Here is a 10,000-nt window from a genome sequence, read left to right on the forward strand (position 1 = left end):
GGAGTAGTAGTGGTGGTTGTGGTAGGGGTGGTGGCGGTGGTAGTAGTACTAGTAGTAGTAGTAGTAGTAGAAGCAGCCAGTAGTAGTAGTAGTAGTGGTAGTAGTAGTAGAAGCAGCCAGTAGTAGTAGTAGTAGTAGTGGTAGTAGTAGTAGTAGCAGTAGTCTCCGATGAAGTAGTAGTTGTATGTTGTCTTCATTTATTCATTATATTAATTATGATGTACAACAGCGAAAGTGCAAATCGGAAAATGTCTTGTTTATTTCTGGTGAGTGACATGATTCGGTGAATTATTTCTGTTCGTTTTTTGAAGGGTTAGCACTTTAGAGACAAAGTAGAGTAATTAAAGCAATCTCGATCAATTCAACAGACTGCAGCTATTTTCGTCGATTACCACAAGATATGACTCGACTAACGGCCAATTCTATTCAAATAAAGCACTTCAAACTGATTCTTCGCTTACAGCAAAGCCCTTTTTTTAAATGCACACTTCTTCTTGTGTGAATAGTGCGGCTCACCATATCAGATCTCGCCGGTCTTTTATACCCGATAGGCTAGTGACGGATTTTGTGATGATATCTTCTGCTATAATCAGTTGAGACAGTGATATCAAAATCGAGACCGGAGGTCGAGATTTTAATATCACTGTCAAAACAGAGCAATAGCAGAAGATATCATCACACAGTACGTCAATGTTAGATATTTTGCTATTTCTCTGGACATTTTGTATTCATTGTAAAGAAATTACAAAAGTATTTGTCTCCGTTTTTTTGGCTGTTCTGTATCCCTCCCTCTTATTATTATTTCTTTTTGTTCACTCTTCTCTTGTACTTTCCAGTATTTTCAAATGTCTTTTCTTTCACTTGCTCAACTAAATTCTGGGATAATTACATTTTCATACATATTTTTTGGTTTTTACATTTAGGTGTCTTTGTTTTTGAAGTGGAGAAGCAATAAAGAGTCTTGATATCGACGGAAATGTCGTCGATATCACTTTTGAAATGAGCTCAGTTTTGCCCAATTGACCAATGGAAATCTACGTAACATTATGAAACAGCAATATCATGGAATAAGACCATCCCTCCACTTGGTCGCAAAGTACAAATGAACGTCCTGGATATTCTCTGTGCAGGACATTTTCGAGGAATCAATTTCGTAAAATCCACTAGTGGAGTATTTCCAGCTCACCACGCTAAGCAGTCAGGGTGCTGATTTTTGGAATGTGTCCAAATAGGGGGATGTGTGTGTGTGTGTGTGTGTGTGTGTGTGTGTGTGTGTGTGTGTGTGTGTGTGTGCGTGCGTGTGTGTGTTCGTGTGTGTCTCTCTCTCTTTCTTGTGTGTGTGTGTGTGTGTGTATGTGTGGGTGGGTGTGTGTGGGTGTGTGTGTGTGTGGCGTGTATGTGTGTGTGTGTGTGTGTATGTGTGTGTGTGTGTGTGTGTGTGTGTGTGTGTGTGTGTGTGTGTGTGTGTGTGTGTGTGTGTGTAAATAAATGTAAGATCGGACGAAGGGAAAAATAATTGTTGATATTGTTGCTGCGGACGAAGGAGGGTGTTTCTAACATTTCCTTTGTCTCTTCTTTGAGTTTGCTTTTGTTGCTGTTGTTATGGTTGTTGTTGTTGTTGTTGTTGTTGTTGTTGTTGTTGTTGTTGTTGTTGTTGTTGTTGTTTTCAAATGGACGTGTTTTCCTTGTTTTTGTGTCACGGAAGTATATCTGACTGTCCAACCTTGAATAAGTGACTTGTTTACTATTTCCCGAAAAGCAGGTTTTCTCAGTGGGTATCAATAATTTGAAGGTCAACTTTGAACGTGAACGATCACCCGTCAATTGAAATCTTAATCGTTCTCCTGTTTGACTTCTGAATTTGTTGGAGATCTTGTATTCGTCGAACTAATAACTTCCCGATAATCAAAATTGCACAATAACATCCTCGATTCGAGACAGCATACGTTGCACCACCCACATCCGTCGCCTTCGCCTACCGTTCACCACCACCCCCACCCCCATAAGGGTGAGGGTGGGGGGTGGAGGTTGGAGAAAAGGACATTGAGATAGTCAGCCCGAGAAAAAATAATGAACCAAATCAATGTATCTGTAGTATGCGGATATTGGTTATCTATGATCGAGGGAACTTCCTTGTTTGGAACCTAAGCAACGATCTTATTTACACCTTCCAAACAACGTTTTTTGAGCCAGCAATTTGTACTTTTGATTTCAAGTCCTGTCGTCGGGGTAAAATAGTATGTCTTATTTGTCAATTAAGTGAATCATGGGACTGTTGGTATTTTTGAGATGATAAAATATTAAAATAAAATATATTTACAGTTTAACTGATACGTACAAGATCATTTTCGGGCAACACTCGATAAAAAGTTTTTTATTTGTATTATATGGTTGGCCAGCAGTCAGTACAAAGAACAAAAACTTCTTGCGAGTTATCCTTTGCACTTGTGTAGAGCTAGGGACAAGACGAAGCTTGCTTACACACAGAATGAATGAACGAATGAATGAATGAATGAACAAACGAATGAACGAACGAATGAATAAACGAATGAATGAATGAACGAACGAATGAATGAATGAATGAATGAACGAACGAATGAATGAATGAATGAATGAACGAACGAATGAAGGTATGAGTGAATGAATGAATGAATGAATGAATGAATGAACGAACGAACGAATGAATGAATGAACGAATGAATGAATGAATGAACGAACGAATGAATGAATGAATGAATGAACGAACGAATGAATAAATGAATGAACGAACGTATGAATGAATGAATGAACGAACGAATGCATGAATGAATGAACGAATGAATGAATCAATGAATGAACGAACGAACGAATGAATGAATGAATGAAGGAATGAATGAACGAATGAATGAATGAACGAATGAATGAACGAATGAATGAATGAACGAACGAACGAATGAATGAACAAATGAATTAATTAATGAAAGAACGAATAAACAAAAAAAGAATGAATGAACGAAGGAATGAATGAATGAATGAATGAATGAATGAACGAATGAACGAACGAATGAATGAATGAATGAATGAATGAACGAACGAACGAATGAATGAATGAATGAATGAACGAATGAATGAATGAATGAACGAACGAATGAATGAATGAATGAACGAACGAATGAATAAATGAACGAACGAATGAAGGTATGAGTGAATGAATGAATGAATGAATGAATGAACGAACGAATGAATGAATGAATGAATGAATGAATGAATGAACGAACGAATGAATGAATGAATGAATGAACGAACGAATGAATGAATGAATGAACGAACGAATGAATGAACGAACGAATGAATGAATGAATGAATGAATGAATGAATGAATGAATGAATGAATGAATGAATGAACGAACGAACGAATGAATGAATGAATGAAGGAATGAATGAACGAATGAATGAATGAACGAATGAATGAACGAATGAATGAATGAACGAACGAATGAATGAACGAATGAATGAATTAATTAATGAAAGAACGAATGAACAAAAAAAGAATGAATGAACGAATGAATGAATAAACGAACGAACGAACGAACGAACGAACGAACGAACGAACGAACGAACGAATGAATGAATGAATGAATGAAAGAACGAATGCATGAATGAATTGCAAAATGACCACATATTTTTATTTTCGAAAACGGATTTGATAATGTCAATATCAATTTGTAAGAAACTTAGAAGCCAGGATGGCAGAGGTGCACTAACAACTCTAAAGCAACATGCACGTAAGAAGGACGTAAGTATGAGATAGGCATTTTTGACAAAAACTGTCAACAAGCAAGACAGACTTGTGTTTACATTAGTTTGATACAAGGCTCTTTTACAACACAGCTAAGAAAGTTTTAACTTTGACCGGCAGTTAGTACAGAGATTGTCAGGAAGTTGGGTTTTTGAAGTTCTGTGAAGCAAACGACAAGTCAAACTTTGATATCAACAAGCAAACAGGCAAAGACACAAACACACACAAAAACAAATTAACTAAAAACAACTAGCATGCAAGCAAACAAGCAAACAAACAAACAAGCATGGAAGCAAACAAACAAACAAACAATGCAAACAGACAAACAAACTGACCTATTCTTGTCCCCCAGCAAAACTGCCCCAATTTGTGTCTATTTTCTACTAATCGGGTATTTATAATATCATCAGCAAGTAAACTTCCGGCTCAATAACACAGGGACAGAGGTACCCACATCGTCAAAACAACTTGCGCAACCACGAGGAAGTGACACTGCCATTGTTCCTTTCTGAGAAAGTCCTTTTCTTCGGATAACTTCTTTTTACATTTAGTCAAGTTTTGACTAAATGTTTTAACATAGAGGGGGAATCGTCTGTCTGTGCGCGTGTGTGTGTGTAGAGCGATTCAGACCAAACTACTGGACCGATCTTTATGAAATTTGACATGAGAGTTCCTGGGAATGATATCCCCGGAAAAAAATTTCATTTTTTCGATAAATACTTTTGATGACGTCATATCCCGCTTTTTGTAAAAGTTGAGGCGGCACTGTCACACCCTCATTTTTCAATCAAATTGATTGAAATTTGTGTAAAGCAATCTTCGACGAAGGCCGGACTTCGGTATTGCATTTCAGCTTGGTGGCTTAAAAATTAATTAATGACTTTGGTCATTAAAAATCTGAAAATTGTAATAATTTTTTTATATAAAACGATGCAAATTTACGTTAATCTTATTCTATATCATTTCCTGATTCCAAAAACATATAAATATGTTATATTTGGATTAAAGACAAGCTCTGAAAATTAAAAATATAAAATTTATGATCAAAATTAAATTTCCGAAATCGATTTAAAAACAATTTCATCTTATTCCTTGTCGGTTTCTGATTCCAAAAACATATAGATATGTTTGGATTAAAAACACGCTCAGAAAGTTAAAACGAAGAGAGGTACAGAAAAGCGTGCTATGCAGCACAGCGAAACCACTACCGCGCTGAACAGGCTCGTCAGTTTCACTCCGTTTTGCACAAGCGGCGGATTACGGTCATTGTGAAAAAATGCAGTGCGTTCAGTTTCATTCTGTGAGTTCCACAGCTTGACTAAATGTAGTAATTTCGCCTTACGCGACTTGTTTTTGTTTTTTACGCCAGTTTGCACAAGAAAAAAATACATTCTGGGAGCTAGCTGTCAAAGAGCTATAGTTGAGCTAGCTGTCAAAGAGCTATAGTTGAGCTAGCTGTCAAAGAGCTATAGTTGAGCTAGCGACAAGACTGAATGTTTTATTAGTAAATATATACAAAATAAATAGATAAGTAAATCAATAAGCCGATCAGTCAGTCTGTCAGTCAGTCGGTAGGTAGGTAGGTAGGTAGGTAGGTAGGTAGGTAGGTAGGTAGGTAGGTAGGTGGGTAGGTGAGTAGGTAGGTAGGCAGGTAGGTAGGTGGGTAGGTGGGTGGGTAGGTAGGTAGGCAGGTAGGTAGGTAGGTAGGTAGGTAGGTAGGTAGGCAGGCAGGTAGGTAGGTGGGTGGGTAGGTAGGTAGGTTGGTAGGTAGGTAGGTAGGTAGGTAAGTAGGTAGGTAGGTGGGTGGGTAGGTAGGTAGGTAGGTAGGTAGGTAGGTAAGTAGGTAGGTAGGTGGGTAGGTAGGTAGGTAGGTAGGTAGGTAGGTAGGTAGGTAGGTAGGTAGGTAGGTAGGTAGGTAGGTAGGTAGGTAGGTAGGTAGGTAGGTAAATAAGTAGGTAGGTCTGTAGTAAGAAAGTTTCGTTGGGTAAACTACGCAATTAAATTGTTTAAAGCAAATCTTGTAAACGGATAAGGAGAGACAATTAATTTTACAAAAGTACCGATCAGTTCATGTGCCTGTGTTCAATCGCATTCGTGTTGGAGCGGGTGGCTCAAAAGGTAGCCAACATTGAACAAAATAAAATGGTAGTTTCAAACAGCAAGGTTTGTCGACCAAAATAGTCGTTCTCTTCTTTACTTGAGTGTAGATGTATAACAATTGTTATGATTAAATAACCACACTCGATGGAATTTGAAAAAAATATATGTGGGCAACATTTTATATTAAACACAATATAAGTTCTGCGCCATAAGGTCATTTTTGTGTGGCTTTGTTTTCTTAGTTATATATACCAGATAGTTACGTCTGTTAAAAAAATAAAGACATCAACAACAAAAAAACCAAGCATTACAAACAAGCGACGCTTATACGTTGTGCAAAAGTACATTTCCAAAACCACCCACCCCGCCTTCCTGCGGTAAATTGACATACAGGGCTATACATATATAGCTTCTATCACCTCAAGTGTAAACTAACGTAAACTAAAAACACAGTAGTTTTACTTTGTACACTTTATACTCACAAACTTCAAGTCGCTAACAAGATTTCCTTCTCTCTTCAAAGATATCCAGGTAGATTATGTCTCCCTCTCAACAAGACGCCGACCCCTTAAAAAGTAACTGCATAATACCAAATCAGCGCCGTTGGTGAGAAGTTGAAACAGACTCCCTAATTTACAGAAAATCTCACATTGTAAGTTGGAAAGATATCCAGCACAACCTTACTCTTGGGCGACCGAGCCCGTAATGATTTTGGTTCTTCTAAAATATGTCAGCACATTGACAAACCAGGAAGATTTTTGTCAAGGGGGAAGTGTATACAGTAGGCTAAAAACAGCAGTGAGTACAAGTGGTCTATACATAAACGGGTAGCCATTAGGATACCCGACCTTGTGCCGGTGTCACGAACTGAAACCTCTGCTGAACAATCGATCCTTCTCATTGCGGTCAATGCGCATGCGCCAATCTTGGACTTAAACTTAAACAAGTCGCGTAAGGCGAAATTACTACATTTAGTCAAGCTGTGGAACTCACAGAATGAAACTGAACGTAGTCCGCCGCGAGTGCAAAAGGCAGTGAAAGTGACGAGCCTGTTTGACGCGGCAGCGCTGTGCTTCAAAGCACGCTTTACTGTACCTCTCTTCGTTGTAACTTTCTGAGCGTGTTTTTAATCCAAACATATCATATCTATTAGTTTTTAGAATCAGGAACCGACAAGGAATAAGATGAATTTGTTTTTAAATCGATTTCGGAAAGTTAATTTTGATGATAATTTTTATATTTTTAATTTTCAGAGCTTGTTTTTAATCCAAATATAACATATTTATATGTTTTTGGAATCAGAACATAATAAAGAATAAGATGAACGTAAATTTGTATCGTTTTATAAAAAATGATTTTTTTTTACAATTTTCAGATTTTTAATGACCAAAGTCATTAATTAATTTTTAAGCCACCACGCTGAAATGCAATACCGAAGTCCCGCCTTCGTCGAAGATTGCTTGGCCAAAATTTCAATCAATTTGATTGAAAAATGAGGGTGTGACAGTGCCGCCTCAACTTTTACAAAAAGCCGGATATGACGTCATTAAAGACATTTATCGAAAAAAAGAAAAAACGTCCGGGGATATCATTCCCAGGAACTCTCATGTCAAATTTCATAAAGATGGGTCCAGCAGTTTAGTCTGAATCGCTCTACACACACACACACACGCACACACACATACACCACACCCTCGTCTCGATTCCCCCCCTACGTTAAAACATTTAGTCAAAACTTGACTAAATTTTATGTAAAAATGCGACCCTTTGATCGAACATGGGTTAGGGTTAGGGTTATGATTAGGGTTAGGAGTAGGGTTAGGGTTAGGGTAAGGGTTAGGGTTTGGGTTAGGTTGTTCACGACCTGATTAATCTCCCCATGCCGTTTGCGCATGCGCATTGACCGCAAAGAGAAGGATTGTTCAGGCAGAGTTTTCAGCTCATGACACCGGAGATACCCTTATTGACCAATGCTGATTGGGTCGAGATGCACGCAAAAGTCAAAGTTACCAACCGGTCGGGAGCCAGCCGCGGTGTTGGATTGGTTGAAAATGATATTTGTTGTGATTTCAACGAATCAGGCCCCGTGTTTTGTTCTCTCCCGTTTTGTTGGCACCCACTTTCGCTTCGTGCATCTCGGCCCTGGTCGACACAGGGCGGAGGGTGATGGGTGATGGGTGTGGGAGGTGAGCTCTCCTGCTTCCTAATGCTATTCTCTGTAGTAGTAGTAGTAGTAGTAGTAGTAGTAGTAGTAGTAGTAGTAGTAGTAGTAGTAGTAGTAGTAGTAGTAGTAGTAGTTGTTGTAGTAGTAGTAGTAGTAGTAGTAGTACGGTAAAAGTAGTATAGTAGTAGTAGTTAGGATAGCGCAGCGAACCCGGCCTTGTTGAGTGCCTGTGGTTCAACGTGTAAATGATAGACTGCACACACTCATAGGTGAGTCAAATTCTGCGCTTAAAAGCAGGTATAAACCACAGGTGTGCTCACTATAAGTAACTTTTGTTAAAAGGTAGATTTCAGGATCTTAGTTATGTCTTACGTATCAATGCACTGATCGAACACACATCAGTACAGTAACTGACAGACGTTCGCACTTTGCAACAATGCGTTATTTCATATATGTATACCAACGACAAGTCCCTCGACTAATCTGTGCAAATATAACCTCATGATGATTAAGCGACGGGTGGGGAAAATCCAAACTTCCAGTTTGTATGGTAACAAAGGTTTCTTTGCAGCACCATGACTTTGCAGTTAGCAAATTCATAAGTTGTGTTTTGTACTATCTTTCTTTCTTTCTTTATTTGGTGTTTAACGTCGTTTTCAACCATTCAAGGTTATATCGCGACGGAGGGAAGGGGGGAGATGGGATAGAGCCACTTGTCAATTGTTTCTTGTTCACAAAAGCACCAATCAAAAATTTGCTCCAGGGGCTTGCAACGTAGTACAATATATGACCTTACTGGGAGAATGCAAGTTTCCAGTACAAAGTACTTAACATTTCTTACATACTGCTTGACTAAAATCTTTACAAACATTGACTATATTCTATACAAGAAACACTTAACAAGGGTAAAAGGAGAAACAGAATCCGTTAGTCGCCTCTTATGACATGCTGGGGAGCATCGGGTAAATTCTTTCTCGTCCCAACCAATATGGGACTCCCCCTAACCCGCGGGGGGCGTTTTGTACTATAATATAACTCTATCATAAAAGAAAAACACAAGCATGACATTGCAAAACGTTTAAAAACTAAAGGGGGAGAGAAAAAAAAGAGAATTCTGCGTTGTCTGCTACATTTATCGGTTTTAGAAGTGCAGTGTCACGATAGTCATGACCACACAAATATGGCGGCTGCTTGTTTACAAGGAGCCGTGAAAAAGAAATTCCCAGAAAATCAGGAGATTTACTAAAGTACTTTCACACAAAAGGTATGTTGTCCGCTCTTAGAAGCGCTTATTTTGAACAAAACCTTTATACATTGGCACCTGCGATAAGAGGACACCTCATAATAAAGGACTCCTGTAGTGCCTTCGTCTGTCATTTTGACCGAAGCATACCTGTGTCAAATGTGTCCTTTCCTCGCAGGTACCACTTTGCGACCTTAAAAAGTAAGAAAAATGATAATTAACGCTTTCGTACTGAAAATCTGTAAGTTTGAAGGTGTTCGATTTTTGCGTTTTGCCCTTTAATTTGTGAGTAGGGCAAAGAAGAGATACCGAGATCAAACATTTCTCTGCCGGACTAGTGGAATTGTCATTTCCCCAAATTTCAAAAACCCAAAACGCAATAATCTAAAACCAAACCCAGACAATCGCTTTGTTCATCCAATAGAAATAAGCGCTGATGCAATGGTTTAAAGGCGGTCCTTGGTTCAGCCCGAAGTCGACTTCGCGAAGTCTTTTTACCGAAAACTCAGTGCTAAAGCTCCGTGTAGCCGGTGTAACACGAGAAAATTACTCCCACGAGATTTTTACTCCGGAGTAAACATTTCGTACGAAAAAGTTACTCCCTTTACGAAAAAAGCACTCCCCCATTGCACGAGAAAATTACTCCCCAAGACAGGTGAGTTCCGAGTAAACATTTCGTACAAAAATGTTACTCCCCTGACGAATAAATAACGAA

General features: G+C 38.6%; 1 protein-coding gene across 1 annotated transcript in view; it reads right to left on the minus strand.

Moving 5' to 3' along the window:
* Window positions 1-6,670, minus strand: part of LOC138965327 (uncharacterized) — an 11,643-nt gene extending 4,973 nt beyond the window's left edge. The window contains exon 1 of the mRNA XM_070337459.1: window positions 6,361-6,670. The gene's annotated coding sequence lies outside the window, so the exon portion shown is untranslated. The remainder of the gene's footprint in view (window positions 1-6,360) is intronic.
* Window positions 6,671-10,000: the final 3,330 nt, after the last annotated feature.

Source organism: Littorina saxatilis, linkage group LG4 (genome assembly GCF_037325665.1).
Source record: "Littorina saxatilis isolate snail1 linkage group LG4, US_GU_Lsax_2.0, whole genome shotgun sequence".
In the NCBI taxonomy this organism is placed as follows: domain Eukaryota; kingdom Metazoa; phylum Mollusca; class Gastropoda; order Littorinimorpha; family Littorinidae; genus Littorina; species Littorina saxatilis.